The 16,468-nt window shown below is 44.7% G+C and overlaps 1 non-coding gene across 1 annotated transcript; it reads right to left on the bottom strand.

Moving 5' to 3' along the window:
* Positions 1 to 9,511: 9,511 nt before the first annotated feature.
* Positions 9,512 to 9,611, bottom strand: LOC123414541. The gene has a single exon (XR_006614477.1). It is a non-coding gene; the product is annotated as a small nucleolar RNA snoR26 (small nucleolar RNA).
* Between the last annotated feature and the right edge of the window lie 6,857 nt (positions 9,612 to 16,468).

Raw genomic sequence — 16,468 nt, 5'->3', positions numbered from 1 at the left:
TGTGCATGTTATTTCTTTTAAAATAGGATATCATTGTTATCATGGCTTATGTGATGTGGGTGCTAGTGTGAGTGCAATTCCCTTAACCTTATATCAAGAAATTATGAATGATATTGCACGAGCCGAATTAGAGGAAATTGATTTTACCATCAAGCTTGCTAATAGAGATACAATTTCACCAATTGGGATTGTTAGAGATGTTGAAGTCTTGTGTGGGAAAATAAAGTATCCTACGGATTTTCTTGTTATTAGTTCCCCACAAGATGATTTTTGTCCCATCATATTCGGTAGACACTTCTTGAATACTGTTAATGCTAAGATTGATTGTGAAAAAGAAACGGTTACTGTAAGTTTTGGGGATGCATATCATGAGTTGAATTTCTCTAAATTTCGTACACAATCCCATGACAAAGAAATGCCTAGTAAAGATGAAATTATTGGTCTCGCTTCTATTGTTTTGCCTCCTCAGATCCCTTAGAACAATACTTGCTAGACCATGAAAATGATATGTATATGAATGAAAGGAATGAAATATATAAGATTTTCTTTGATGATCAGCCTATTCTGAAACACAACCCGCCTGTTGAAATACTCGGGGATCCTCCTCCACCGAAGGGTGATCCCGTGTTTGAGCTTACACAATTACGTGATACTCTGAAGTATGCTTATCTTGTTGAAAAAGAGATATATCATGTTATTATTAGTGCTAACCATTCAGAGCATAAAGAAAAGATTTTATTGCTAACTCTGAGGAAGCACCATGTGACTATTGGATATATTCTTGATGATCTGAAGGGCATTAGTCCCACTCTATGTAAGCACAAATTCAATATGGAGCCTGATGCTAAACCAGTTGTTGATCACCAACGACACTTAAATGCTAAAATGAAGGAAGTGGTAAGAAATGAAATACTAAAGTTTCTGGAGGCAGGTATAATTTATCCTATTGCTGATAGTAGATGGGCTAGTCTCGTTCATTGCGTCCCTAAAAAGGGATGTATTACCATTGTTCCTAATTGTAAAGATGAATTAATCCCGCAAAGAATTGTTACAGGATATAGAATGGTAATTTATTTCAGGAAAATAAATAAGGCTACTAGGAAACATCATTATCCGCTACCTTTTATAGATCAAATGCTAGAAATACTATCCGAACATACACATTTTTGCTTTCTAGATGGTTACTCTGGTTTCTCTCAAATACCTGTATCAAAAGAGGATTAAGTGAATACCACTTTTACTTGCCCTTTCGGTACCTTTGCTTATAGACATATGCCTTTTGGTTTATGCAGTGCACTTGCTACCTTTCAAAGATGTATGATAGCCATATTCCTGGACTTTTGTGAAAAGATTGTTGAGGTTTTCATGGATGATTTTTCCATTTACAAAACTTCTTTTGATGATTGCTTGAGCAACCTTGATCGAGTTTTGCAGAGATGTGAAGAAACTAATATTGTCTTGAATTGGGAGAAATGCCACTTTATGGTTAATGATGGCATCATATTGGGACAAAAAAATCTCTGAAAGAGGTAATGAAGTTGATAAAGGAAAGTTGATGCTAATGAAAATATGTCGTGTCCAACATATATCAAAGGTACAGGAAGTTTCCTTGGTCATGCTGGTTTCTATAGGAGATTTATTAAAGACTTCTCTAAAATTTCTAAGCCTCTCACTAATCTTTTGCAAAATGATATTCCATTCGTTTTCGTTGATGACTGTGTCGAAGCATTTGAAATTCTTAAGAAAGCCTTGATCACTGCACCTGTTGTTCAACCACCTCATTGGAACCTACCCTTTGAAATTTATGTGTGATGCTAGTGATTATGTTGTTGGTGCTGTTCTAGGACAAAGAGTTGATAAGAAATTAAATATCATCCATTACACTAGCAAAACTCTAGACAGTGCTCAAAGAAACTACGCTACCACTGAAAAGGATTTTTTAGCAGTTGAGTTTTCTCGCAATAAGTTTAGACCTTACATTCTTGATTCAAAAGTAACTGGTCACACTAATCACGCTGTTATTAAGTACCTCATGGAAAAGAAAGAATCTAAACCTAGACTTATTAGATGGGTCCTTCTGCTACAAGAATTTGATTTGCATATTATTGATAGAAAGGGCGCTCGTAACCCCGTAGTAGATAACTTATCTAGACTAGAAAATATTCTTGATGACCCACTACCTAGTGATGATAGCTTCCCTGATGAACAATTAGCTATCATAAATGCTTCACACAATGCTCCTTGGTATGCTGATTACGCTAACTACATTGTTGCTAAATTTATGCCGCCTAGTTTCACATACCAACAAAAGAAAAAAGTTCTTCTATGATTTAAGACATTATTTTTGGGACGACCCACACCTTTTTAAAGGAGTATATGGTATTATTATACGTTGTATACATGAGCATGGAAAGGGACAGATCCTATACAATTGTCACTTCGAGGCCTACGGAGGACACCACGCAGGAGATAGAACTGCACACAAGGTATTACAATATGGTTTTTATTGGCCTACTCTCTTCAAGGATGCTCGTAAGTTTGTATTGTCTTGTGATGAATTTCAAAGAATTGGTAATAATAGTAGACGTCAGGAAATGCCTATGAATTACCATCTTGTTATAGAACCATTTGATGTTTGGGGTTTTAATTATATGGGACCTTTTCCAAAATCCAACGAGTATACTCATATTCTAGTTGTTGTTGATTATGTTACTAAGTGGGTAGAAGCTATTCCAACTAGTAGCATTGATCATATCACTTCTATTAAAATGTTGAAAGAAGTAATTTTCCCTAGATTTGGAGTCCCTAGATATTTAAAGACTGATGGTGGTTCACACTTTATTCATGGTGCTTTCCGTAAATTGCTTCCTAGGTATGATATTAATCATAGAATTGCATCTCCTTATCATCCTCAGTCTAGTGGGAAAGCGGAATTGAGCAATAAAGAAATAAAATTGATCTTGCAAAAGACCGTTAATAGATCTAGAAAGAATTGGTCTAAGAAACTTGACGACACATTATGGGCTTATAGAACCGCTTACAAAAACCCTATGGGTATGTCTCCTTATAAAATGGTTTATGGTAAAGCATGTCACTTACCTCTAGAGCTAGATCATAAATCTTATTGGACAATTAAAGAGCTTAACTATGATTTCAAACTTGCTGGTGAGAAGAGGTTATTTGACATCATCTTACTTGATGAATGGAGAACCGAGGCCTATGAGAATGCCAAGTTGTTTAAAGAAAAACTTAAGAGATGGCATGATAGAAGGATACAAAAGCGTGAAATCAATGTAGGTGACCATCTCCTGCTATAAAACTATCGTTTAAGATTTTTAGCGGGAAAACTTCTCTCTAAATGGGAAGGATCTTACATTATCGAGGAAGTGTATCGTTCTGGTGCCATCAAGATCAACAACGCCGAAGTCACGAATCAGAAGGTGGTAAACGGGCAAAAAATCAAACATTAAATCTCAGGTACTCCCATAATTGTTGAAACTAATATTATCAATACCATAACTCTAGAAGAGTACATTAGGGAGATTTATCAGAACGTCTCAGACTCCGGAAAGGAATAGGTATGTGCTACGGTAAGCAAACTGACAACAAACCGTTTTCAAACGCAATTTTTACCAGTTTTCGAATATTTAAAAAATTAGGAAAATAAAAAGCAGTCCGAAGCGTGCACGAGGAGGCGACAAGCCACAGGGCGCGACCTACCCCCCTAGCCATGCCCTGCAAGGTTGTGGCCACCCCGTGCACCCTCCGGACTCCGTTTTCTTGTGTAATACTCCTGCGGGTCGGCAAAAATTCATTATATAATCTCCAGAAGGTTTTGACCATCGTATCTTGACAATATCACATGTTTTCGTTTTGAGCTGTTTCTGTAGCAGATTTAGAGTAACACTACAGGAATCACCTTCTTTGCCGTCTGCCATCACAGACGGCAAAGACAGTATCCCTGACGGCAAAGACAATACCAAAAACGGCAGAGATTGTCACGGCCGGCAAAATTTCTGCGTCAGCCTACGACGGCATAGGACCTTCTTTGCCGTCTGCCCCCCCCCCCCCCCAAAGCGGACGGCAAAGTTCTTTGCCGTCAGCTTTCATTAGGAGCAGTCGGCAAAGCTTTTGAGACGGCAGCCGACAGGCGTTGCCTCCGTTAGGGGTTAACGGAGCCTTCGCCGTCTGCCTGCCCGTCAATCTTTGCCGTCTGCCTCCCCGTCAATCTTTGCCGTCTGCCTTCTACTCGCCTCCCCTCCCCTCCATCTTTGCCGTCTACCTCCAGGACAATCTTTGTCGTCTGCCCGGTCCTCCCGTCCCCCCTCTCTGCACTCTTTGCCGTCTGCCTCCTCCTCTGTGCCCTCTTCTTTGCCGTCTGCCCCCCAGGAAGCGGACGGCAAAGAGACTATATGACCAGCTGCTACTGCCCAGGTTGGACAGCTGGGCGCTACGTGGCACCTTTGTCGTCGGCTGGCTGACGGCAAAGGCCTTTGCCGTCAGCTGGCAGACGGCAAAGAGCCTATATTGTCACATTTTTATTTATTTTTTCTATTTCACAGCACATATACATATAATTCATAGCACATATATCATAAATAGATCACAACACATATATGATATACATATAAAGCTCATCAATGCCATTTGTTCATCAACGTACATCCCATATGTCAAAATAACCAACACATACAAAGTTTCATCCATATATACATACATATAGTTGCACATATATTGTTCATCAACACATTGTTCATCAACACATACAAAGAACCAACACATTGTTCATAAACTCAAATAAAAACGGAAACTAAAGCACTCCAACGCCAGCTTCCATGCATGTAGTACATCCAATCTGCAAAATGGGAATAAGAAAGTCAAAAGAAGAAGGAGGAGGAGGAGGAGGGGAAGGGGAAGGAGAAGGATAGAAGGTCCTTCGCCTTCTCCTCCTCCTCCTCCTCCTCCTTCTTCTTCATCTCTTCTTCTTCTTCTATCTTTTCATTTTGCCTATTTCTTCTCCTCTTCTCCTCTTGTTGGAGCTAAATTACCTAATTATCTCTTTTTTGAGCTAAATATTCCAATTATGTCATTTTAGAGGAAAACAAGCTAAGTATATAATATTCATGAGCTAACCAAGGTTCTTGTGCCATTTTGAGCTTATTATGGTATTTTGGAGCTAAATGGGCTAATTATGTCATTGTTGGGTTAATTAAAGCAAGGATAATATGAAAGCGGAGAAGAAAGAGGAGGAGGAGGAGAAGAAGAAGAAATCAAGAAGAAGGAGGAGGAGGAGGAGAAGGAGGAGGAGGAGAAGGATAGAAGGTCCTTGGCCTTCTCCTCCTCCTCCTCCTCCTCCTCCTCCTTCTCCTTCTTCTCTTCTTCTTCTTCTTCTTCTTCTTCTTCTTCTTTCTTTTCATTTTGCCTATTTCTTCTCCTCTTCTCCTCTTGTTGGAGCTAAATTACCTAATTATCTATTTTTTGAGCTAAATGGGCTAATTATCCGATTTTAGAGGAAAACAAGCTAAGTATATAATATTCATGAGCTAACCAAGGTTCTTATGCCATTTTGAGCTTATTATGGTATTTTGGATCTAAATGGACTAATTATGTCATTGTTGGGGAAATTAAAGCAATTGCAAGGATAATATGAAAGAGGAGAAGAAAGAGGAAGAGGAGGAGAAGAAGAAGAAATCAAGGAGGAGGGGGAGGAGAAGGAGGAGGAGGAGAAGGACTAGAAGGTCCTTGGCCTTATCCTCCTCCTCCTCCTCCTCCTCCTCCTCCTTCTCCTTCTTCTCTTCTTCTTCTTCTATCTTTTCATTTTGCCTATTTCTTCTCCTCTTCTCCTCTTGTTGGAGCTAAATTATCTAATTATGTCTTCTTCGAGCTAAATGTTCGAATTATCTCATTTTAGAGGAAAACAAGCTAAGTATATAATATTAATGAGCTAACCAAGGTTCTTGTGCCATTTTGAGCTTATTATGGTATTTTGGATCTAAATGGACTAATTAATTCCAAAAAACTAAATACCAAACATGTGATCTTCTTTTTGTCTTCTCCTCCTCCTATTCTTCTTCTTCTTCTTCCTATTCTTCTTCTTCTTCTTCTCCTCCTCCTCCTCCTCTTCTCCTCTTCTCCTCCTCCTCCTCTTCTTCTTCTTCCTATTCTTCTTCTCCTCTTCTCCTCCTCCTTCTCCTCTTCTTCTCCTCCTCCTATTCTTGTTCTTCTTCTTCTCCTCCTCCTCCTCCTCTTCTCCTCTTCTCCTCCTCCTCCTCTTCTTATTCTTCCTATTCTTTCTAGTAAGCTAACTAACTAACTAACCTAACTAACCAACCTAACTAAACCTATCGCTAAACCTAGATAGCACTAAACAGCAAAAAAAACAGAATCTACCACTAAGTAACTAAAAAATAATCTAGCTACCACTAAATAACAAAACAAAATCTACCACTAAACTACCAACTAAATCTACTAATTAGCTAACTAAATCTACTAATTAACTAACTAAATCTACTAACTACAATAACAACAACAACTACAATAACAAGAACAACTACTACAACAACAATAAAAAATTATGCCGGTAGTTATAATCTAATTCCAAAGAACTAAATACCAAAAAATAAAAAATCAAGGGGGCGGGGGTGGATGGGCTTACCCGCAGTGGGGCTCCGGGGGCGGCGCCGAGGCCTGCGGGGCAGTGGCTGGGCCGGCGGCCCGGCGGTGGGGCTGCGACGACGGCAGCAGGGGCGCCGGGGGTGGGGCAGCAGGGCCGCACCAGGGGCACCACGGGGCGTCGGCGGTGGGGCTTGAGGGGCCGCACCAGGGGGCGCGGGGGGGGGGGGGGGGTTGTGGGGCTTCGGGGCGGCACCAGGGGCGTCGGGGGGGTTGTGGGGCTTCGGGGCGGCGGCGCCGGCGGTGGGGCTGCGGCGGCGGCACCAGGGGCGCCGGGGGGGTTGTGGGGCTGCGGCGGTGGCAGCAGGGGCGCCGGGGGTGGGGCAGCGGCGGCGCACCAGGGGCACCACGGGGCGCCGGTGGTGGGGCTTGAAGGGTAGCGCCGGGCGTGGCCGGGCAACAGTTCTGGCGGCGTTGGGCGTCGGGGGAGGAGAGAGAGAGGGAGGGGCCGTCAGAGAGAGAGAGAGGGCCGCGGTGGGGGCGGGACAGCCGTTACTAGATTCAAGATCTTTGCCGTCTGCTAGCAGACGGCAAAGAAGGCTCCAGCAGACGGCAAAGAAGGGAGTAGGTTGACCTAAGGTTCCCCCGGCCAGATGAGCTTCTTTGCCGTCTGCTGGCGCCTTCTTTGCCGTCTGCCTCGGACGGCAAAGAGCTGACTGCTGGCAAAGACCTTCTTTGCCATCAGCTAGTTCTTTGCCGTCAGTTTTGCTAAAACTGATGGCAAAGAGAGTCTTTGCCGTCCGCTAGCTGACGGCAAAGAATAGGCAGACGGCAAAATCTCTGATTCCAGTATTGTAAGATGTCGTCCCAAGATTCCGAGAACTATGTATCACATTATCTTGCCAATCCCAAGCTCTACGGGGATGTAGATCCCTATGGATTGTGCTCAGAGGAGGAACGGGAGATATACAAGTATGTGGAAGAAAGCTCGGACGAGGAGGAGATTCCCTTGCCTCAACCCGAAGATATGCATGTGGAGTTCAAGAAGTCAAGTCTTCCAAATACAAGGAGAAAACCCAAGGTACTATTTATCCATTCTCGTTTTCTGCAGGAGAGCAAGGGTGAATTATGTCAAAGGACACTGAGGCTCAAGCTGGAAGTAGACGATCTGAGAGAACAAAACTTCATTCTTAAGTGGGACATCGATAAGTTTCAACCTCACCAGCAAATCCAACATCACCACCTCCGAAGAAAGACAACTGAACACATGGGTATGGGCTCTCCCCTTGGCTTGTGCCAATCTTGGGGGTGGTGCCTCGGTTGTTGGAAATATGCCCTAGAGAAAATAATAAATTGGTTATTATTATATTTCCTTGATCATGATAATCATTTAGTATCCATGCTAGAATTGTATTGATTGCAAACTCAAATACATGTGTGGATACATGGACAACACACCGTCCCTAGTGAGCCTCTAGTTGACTAGCTCGTTGATCAAAGATGGTCAAGGTTTTGTGGCCATAGGCAAGTGTTGTCACTTGATAACGGGATCACATGATTAGGAGAATGATGTGATGGACAAGACCCAAACTATAAACGTAGCATATGACCGTGTCAGTTTATTGATACTGTTGTCTACATGTCAATGTATATGTTCCTATGACCATGAGATCATGAAACTCCCGGACACCGGAGGAATACCTTGTGTGTATCAAACGTCGCAACGTTACTTGGTGACTATAAATGTGCTCTACATGTATCTCCAAAGGTGTATGTTGGGTTGGCATGGATCAATACTAGGATTTGTCACTCCGTGTGACGGAGAGGTATATCGGGGCTCACTCGGTAATACAACATCACAATAAGCCTTGCAAGCAATGTGACTAATGAGTTAGTCACATGATCTTGTATTACAGAATGAGTAAACAGACTTGCCGGTAACGGGATTGAACTAGGTATGGAGATACCGACGATCGATTCTCGGGTAAGTAACATACCGAAGGAGAAAGGGAACATCATACGGGATTAGCTGAATCCTTGACATAGTGGTTCAACAGATAGAGATCTTCGTATAATATGTAGGAGCCAATATGGACCTCCAGGTCCCGCTATTGGTTATTGACCGGGGAGTGTCTTTGGTCATGTCTGCATAGTTCTCGAACCCGTAGGGTCTGCACACTTAAGGTTCAGTGACGTTTCGGTATAGTTGAGTTATAGGTGTTGGTGACCGAAGGTTGTTAGGAGTCCCGGATGAGATCTTGGATGTCACGAGGAGCTCTGGAATGGTCCAGAGGTAAAGATTGATATATAGGAAGTCCTGTTTTGGTCACTGGAAAAGTTTCGGGCTCATCGGTAGTGTACCGGGATTGCCGGGAGGGTGCCGGGAGACCACCCTCGTGTTCATAGTCTTCTACATCGTGTGAGTTTGAGTTGGGGCTGAGAGACCTTGTGTAAATTTGAGTTGGGGCTCAGAGCATGTAGTCGGCACACTGAACACACACCAAGGCACGACAGCAACGGTGAGCTGCGGATCTCATAGAAGACGTTGCACATTGCGAAACAGAACAATACTTTCTTGAAATATGTTGATCCAATGATATTGAGACTACCAGCCAACACACATGAACGAAGGAGTTACAAAAGGAAGCTCGAGTTGGAATGAAAAAAAAATACTTGGGAGTGTGAAATGGGTTAACAAAACAGTACCTTGCTGCTGATTGCACTAATAATCATACATAGACATCCAAGTGCATGCACATTCTTCAATTTTGGGCAATGTAGTCCCACACAGCTCTGAATAACACAGTTAACAATCAGATAATTGATCCAGGACCTGAGCAACAGAAAGCCATAAAAAATGAACAAAACAACAAACTTAAACAAAAGAAGGAGAAGATGAGAGCATCTCAGACTACATAGTCCCCAATGTTTTTCTTCACTGTCAAAATTCCTCAAAGTGCAAGGATGAGTAAAAGTTGATGTAACAGCACGGATGCTTTTGAGAACAAGCAAATTAAAACGGGCCAAGCAGAATCTTGCAGCTACAAACCAATAGAGAATATACACTTCTCCTAATCTCCCTCTATTTCTCGAAGCACAAACAAAAAGTGTGGCAATATCCGGAGAAGAAGAAGCGACAGTCAGCATTAGCACCTATCTATCTCTGCCCGAGCCATGTCCGCTCTACCTCAATCAAAAATCAGCAATCAGAACAACAAAGTAGTAGGAAAATCGCAGTGGAAGCACACACACACACATACACAAACTCCCTGTTTGTGAACAACAAAGTGGGGCGAGCGGGAGCGGGAAGAGCGCGGCACGGCACGACGCGGCCAAGCGGTGTGCGGCAGGGCGTGCGGGGTGGGTGGGGCGAGCACGGTGCGGCGCGACGCATGGCGAGTGGAGTGCGGCATGGTTAGCAAGGGCCGGCAGCGAGTGGGGTGCGGCGGAGTGAGCAGGAGCGGGGCGGGCGGGGTGTGGCATGACGTGGGCCAGGTGGGGTGCGGCGGGGCGAGCGGGGTGTGACAGAGCAAGCAAGCCAGGAGGGGGGCGAGCGGGGGACGGTGGCGAGCGGGGTACGGTAGAGCGAGCGAGGCGGGAGCGGGGCGAGCGGGGTGCGGCGTGACACGTGCCGAGTGGGGTGCGGCGGGGCAAGCGGGGGCCGGTAGCGAGCGGGGTGCGGCGGGGCGAGCAGGATTGGTGCAGGGGCCGATGTAGAGCGGTCGATCGAGGACTTGTGGGAGCAGTTCCTGAGATTGGCGAGTGGGGCGAGTGATGTTAGCGATGTAGTCTTTGTTAGCGAGGGAGTTTTCGTTAGCTTCGTTAACAATGTAATCAGTCTGTTGATAACATAATTAGAGGTTCCAGATTTGCAGTTAGATCAGCCCTCTCTTCCTTTTTTAGTGGTAGTAGATAGTACATGTTGTTGTTTTCCCTGTTGTTCCGTCCGTGAAGAGAGTCGCTGCATGCGCAGAATGGAAGAATGCCAAAAGTTACTAGTTCTTGAAGATGGAAAGTACCACCTTGTTCATGTAGCAATTAGACTTTTGCCCATCCTTCCGTTGCTTTCTTCTCGTGTTCTCGCCTAGCAGTTTGAGGGTGCTAATAATGTGTTAAGATAAAACTGTGTCCTCTTTATTACATGAAATCTGATATTTATACAAAGGGAACATACACCACTAGAACGGTGTCTGTTTAGGGAGACGCCTATTCGGCAGGGAACCGACGCGATAGGTGTAACTGCATGCGGTTAGTAAAAGAGGGATTATTCCTTAATTAACATCAGTTAATTAGTTCTAACAAATGGTATGGAAGAGTTGTTTAAAACCGCTTCTACCTTCAATGGCCACCATGGTAGCAAGACCCCTTCGGGCCAGACACAGGTGAAGTCTCAGCTTCGACCGTAGGGACTCAATCGTCAAAGTCGTCCTCAGACTCTTTTTCTTGTTCTTCATTCCCCAACCATAGCTCTGGTCGAGTCCCTATAAGGGTCTTCTGCTAAAATACTCTCAAGCTCGGGAGTCTTGTGCTCCCCTAGGAGTGGAGTCGGAGACTTCATCTTTTTGGGTCGTACATGCCAAAGCTATTTAAACGACGTATACATCCTCCATTCAAAAAGGGAAATGGTGAGGAAGATAAGACCTGGTGAACTAAGGAAAATACTTAACTCGACCACGGGAAGGGATCCACAGAAACCAATATATTTGACCAGGGAAGGGAAGAAGTTCTTCTTTGGTTTGAACAAGAGCTCATACATCCTATCGAGGTCTTATCCTTGGAAGAACTCATGCACCATTGCGACATCCTCGGTCTTGGACTCCCACGTTGGGAGTGCTCGGACTTGAAACGGGAGGATACGATGACGGAGTAGCACGTGGACCACGTCCACTAGACTAATGCCCTTGCCAACCATAGACTTTAGCTTGCGTTGAACCACCTTCACTTCCTTTGGGTCCCCCAAGTCAAGGCCCCTGTTCGAGCAGGAGGATGGCATCCTCAACGGTTCAGTAGACAAGGGGAAAGAACCTACATGACTCTTGGTAGACGGATCTACCATTAGAAGCACTCATGTTACCAAAGCTCCACTATTTTAATAAATGAGCCCTCAGGCCAAATCGCATTGGTGAGACAGCTACTCATGACCCCTCCGCACTCCGCAAGTTCAGAGCTACTCTTGCACGACTTAGCGCTGAACACTTTCAACCGGATCCCTAACTGGGGCTTGATGTGAAGGAAAACCTCAAAAATATTACAAAGGTGGCAATGTGGAGAATGAAGTTTGGGTCTAGGTTATGGAAATCGAGATTGTAATAGAAAATGAGTCCTCGAAGAATGGGATGAACGGGAAAATCTAGACCTCATAATAGGTGGGAAACAAAAACCACTCGTTCTCCTTCAGGCCTAGTTTTGTAGAAGTGGATTGAGGGGTTTTTCAGCGGATTTTCCTAGCGTGGCCCAGAATCCTCGCAAATCCTCGACCCATTTGATACGCAGGGTTTTGGTGTCCCAACCCCTTCGATCCCCTCGTATACCCTCTGTTCCCCGCAGTTCAGAGCCCTCGAGGGGTGAGTCACGAAGGTAGGAGACGAAGCCGCCGTCGACAACCTACTCATCGCCCTGCCCCGCCTACTCCTCCTCAACACGCCGCCGACTGACGGCCTTCTCGCAGGTAAGTCCTCCCTTCCCACCTCCTCATCGTTCCAACTAGCCATGGGTGCCGCCTCGTCCTCCCCAGCGAGGTCGCCTAGCACGCCAACTCCGAGGGCACTAAGTTATGTTCTCTGGTTCTCTCAATACCTGCATGCTATCCTAGCACACAGGATGTCACCAAGTCCACATCATCCTAGATTGCAAGATAGGCTTTGTGTGTTTATCTGTAGTTAGCTATTGGATTGTGCCCTGGCTAGAGATTGTCTTTGGAATGGAACAACACAGATAATTTTCCGTCTCAAGAAAGACATGTTGATGCTTGGATGTTGTACGTGTTCTCATGGTTTGATTGATGTCTGTTGCTTGCTTGCTGATGTCGTTGGTTGTGAGAACTGAATGATGTAAAGCAAACCTAGATTGAGAAATAATGATGGTTTGATTGATATTTGCTTTTCTACTCATCTGAACTGAACACAACCTTGTTTGGCCATTTGTGTTTTGTCTATGATTTCTAGTGCTAACTATACGATGGAGCTAACTAATCCTTTAGAGCAAGTTCATGGGCTAAGAAAATCCATTTTGTTTTGGTCGCATGTCTTTGTACTAGAGCAATTTGATGGAGCTAACATAACAACATATCCAATTTATATGTGGGAGGGTCAAATAGACTTGGATCTGCTAGCTGAGAGGAGTACTATTAAATTATGCCGCACTGATCATTCAATCTTCATCATCGCTAAATAGTACCAAGGTTATGGAGCATGCTTGTTTGAAGAAAAAAAGTTGAGAGACTGCGTTAGCAAACTTAATAAACAACCCACCTCTTTCCACATCGACCGCCTTTTGAGCATTCAACTGGACGTCTGTCTCGACTTCTGACTAAGTTGTTCAGCGATTCAGAGTTAGATAGTTTGTATTCTGTCTTCTAAAAAACTACTAGTACAAATCTTAGTTTTGCATTGCACGAATTAATCGATGTTTTTTCTGTTGGCAAAGCAAGAAAAAATATCACAAACATGTTGGTACAATTTCCTACATGTTGAGATCTAGCAGGAGTACAGCTACTACTATGTAGTCTTGCACCAACGTGTATGGTTTGTCTGAATAAGGGATCAAAATGCCTCAAACTATTACTATTATTCTTGTTGGGTAATGTAACACAAATTCAAAATTTTGCTACGCCATATTTGGATCTTCCTATGGAGAGACCAGCAACGAGAGAGGGGAGAGTGCATCTTTATACCTTTAAAGATCTCTAAACGGAAGCGTTGCTAGAACGCGGTTGATGGAGTCGTACTCGCCGCAATTCTGATCGCGGTGTGATTCCGAGCTAGTGCCGAACCACGGCACCTCCGCGTTCAACACACGTGCAGCCCGGTGATGTCTCCCGCACCTTGATCCAGCAAGGAGGAGGGAGAGGTTGAGGAAGATCTCCGGCAGCACGACGGCATGGTGTCGATGGAGAGACGAGGTCTCCCGGCAGGGCTTCACCAAGCACCGTGGGAGAGGAGGAAGAAGAAAGACAGGGCTGTGCCGAGAGAGATGAAAAAATTATGTCTCCAAAGGACAAAACCCCCACTATATATAGGGGGAAGGGAGGGGTGGCGCTCCCTTTAGGGTTTCCCCCTTGAGTGGGTGCGGCAGCCCTAGATGGGAGAGGGGTGCGGCGGCCAGGGAGGAGAGGGGGTGGAGCACCCCTAGGTGGGCCTTAGGCCCACCAGTGCCTAGGGTTTCCCCTCCCTCCCTTTCTGGTGCGCATGGGTTGGGTGTGGGGGGCGCACCAGCCCAACTAGGGGCTGGTTCCCTCCCGCACTTGGCCCATGTAGCCTTCCGGGGCTCACGGCCCCTCCCGGTGGGCCTTCGGAACCCTTCCGGTGGTCCCGACACTTTGCCGGTGGTGCCCGAAACATTTCCGGCGTCCAAACCCATCCATCCTATATATCAATCTTTACCTCCGCACCATTCTGGAGTTCCTTGTGACATACGGGATCTCATCCAAGACTCCGAACATCCTTCAGTAACCTCGTATAACAATTCCCTATAACCCTAGCGTCATCGAACCATAAGTGTGTAGACCCTACGGGTTCGGGAATCATGCAGACATGACCGAGACACTATTCGGCCAATAACCATCAGCGGGATCTGGATACCCATGGTGGCTCCCACATGTTCCATGATGATCTCATCGGATGAACGACGATGTCAAGGATTCAATCAATCCCGTATACAATTCCCTTTCTCTGTCGGTATAGAACTTGCCCGAGATTCGATCGTCGGTATACCTATACCTTCTTCAATCTCGTTACCGGTAAGTCCCTTTACTCATTCCGTAGCACATCATCCCGTGACTAACTCCTTAGTCACCCTGAGCTCATTATGATGATGTTTTACCGAGTGGGCCCAGAGATACCTCTCCATAACACGGAGTGACAAATCCCGATCTCGATTTGTGCCAACCCAACGGACACTTTCAGAGATATCCGTAGTGCACCTTTATAGTCAACAGTTACGTTGTGACGTTTGATACACCCAAAGCACTCCTACGGTATCCGGGAGTTGCACAATCTCACAGTCGAAGGAAAAGACACTTGATATTTAGAAAAGCTTTAGCATACGAACAATACGATCTAGTGCTATGCTTAGGATTGGGTCTTGTCCATCACATCATTCTCCCAATGATGTGATCCCGTTATCAATGACATCTAATGTCCATGATCAGGAAACCATGATCATCTATGGATTAACGAGCTAGCCAACTAGAGGCTTGCTAGGGACACATTGTGATCTATTTATTCACACATGTATTACTGTTTCCTGTTAATACAATTATAGCATGAACAATAGACGATTATCATGAACAAGGAAATATGATAATAACCATTTTATTATTGCCTCTAGGGCATATTTCCAACAGTCTCCCACTTGCACTAGAGTCAATAATCTAGTTACATTGTGATGTATCGTATACCCATAGCATTGTGGTGTTGATCATGTTTTGCTCGAGGAAGAGGTTCAGTCAACGGGTCTGCAATATTCAGATCCGTGTGCACTTTACAAATATCTATTACTCCACTCTGGACATGGTCCTGGATGGAGTTGTAGCGGCGTTTGATGTGCTTGGTCTTTCGGTGAAACCTGGGCTCCTTGGCTATGGCAATGGCTCAAGTGTTATCACGGAAGAGTGTCATCGGACGCGACGCGCTTGGGACCACTCCAAGGTCGGTGATGAGCTCCTTCATCCAAATCCCTTCATGAGCCGCTTCTGAAGCAGCTATGTACTCCGCTTCACATGTAGATGATGCCACGACTTCTTGCTTACTGCTGCACCAGCTCACTGCCCCGCCATTCAAAACAGACACGTATCCGACTGTGACTTAGAGTCATCCGGATCTGTGTCGAAGCTAGCATCGACGTAACCCGTTACGGCGAGCTCTTCATCACCTTCATAAACGAGAAACATCTCCTTAGTCCTCTTCACGTACTTAAGGATATTCTTGACCGCTGTCCAGTGTTCCATACCGGGATCACTTTGGTACATCCCTACCAAACTTATGGCAAGGTTTATATCAGGTTTGGTACACAACATGGCATACATTAGAGACCCTACGGCTGAAGCGTAGGGGACAATACTCATCTTCTCTCTATCTGCTGCCGTGGTTGGTGACTGAGTCTTACTCAATCTCATACCTTGCAAAACTGACAAGAACCCCATCTTTGAGTTTTCTATATTGAACTTCTTCAATATCTTGTCAAGGTATATATTTTGCGAAAGACCTATGAGGCGTCTCGATCTATCTCTATAGATCTTGATGCCTAATATGTATGCAACTTCTCCAAGGTCCTTCATTGAAAAACTCTTGTTCAAATAGGCCTTTATGCTCTCCAAGAACTCTATATTATTCCCCATCAATAATATGTCATCCACATATAGTATGAGGAAAGCTACAAAGCTCCCACTCACTTTCTTGTATAGGCAAGCTTCTCCCTGAACCTGTATGAACCCAAACGCTTTAATCACCTCATTAAAGCGAATGTTCCAAGTCCAAGATGCTTGCACCAGCCCATAGATGGAGCACTAGAGCTTGCATACCTTGTTAGCAATCTTAGGGTTGACAAAACCTTCTGGTTGCATCATATACAACTCTTCCTTAAGATACCCGTTAAGGAACGTTGTTTTGATGTCCATTTACGAAATTTCATAATCATG

The sequence above is a fragment of the Hordeum vulgare genome, chromosome 7H (genome assembly GCF_904849725.1).
Source record: "Hordeum vulgare subsp. vulgare chromosome 7H, MorexV3_pseudomolecules_assembly, whole genome shotgun sequence".
Classification (NCBI taxonomy): domain Eukaryota; kingdom Viridiplantae; phylum Streptophyta; class Magnoliopsida; order Poales; family Poaceae; genus Hordeum; species Hordeum vulgare.
Note: the sequence above shows the minus strand (reverse complement) of the source record. Positions and strands in the feature narration are given on the sequence as shown.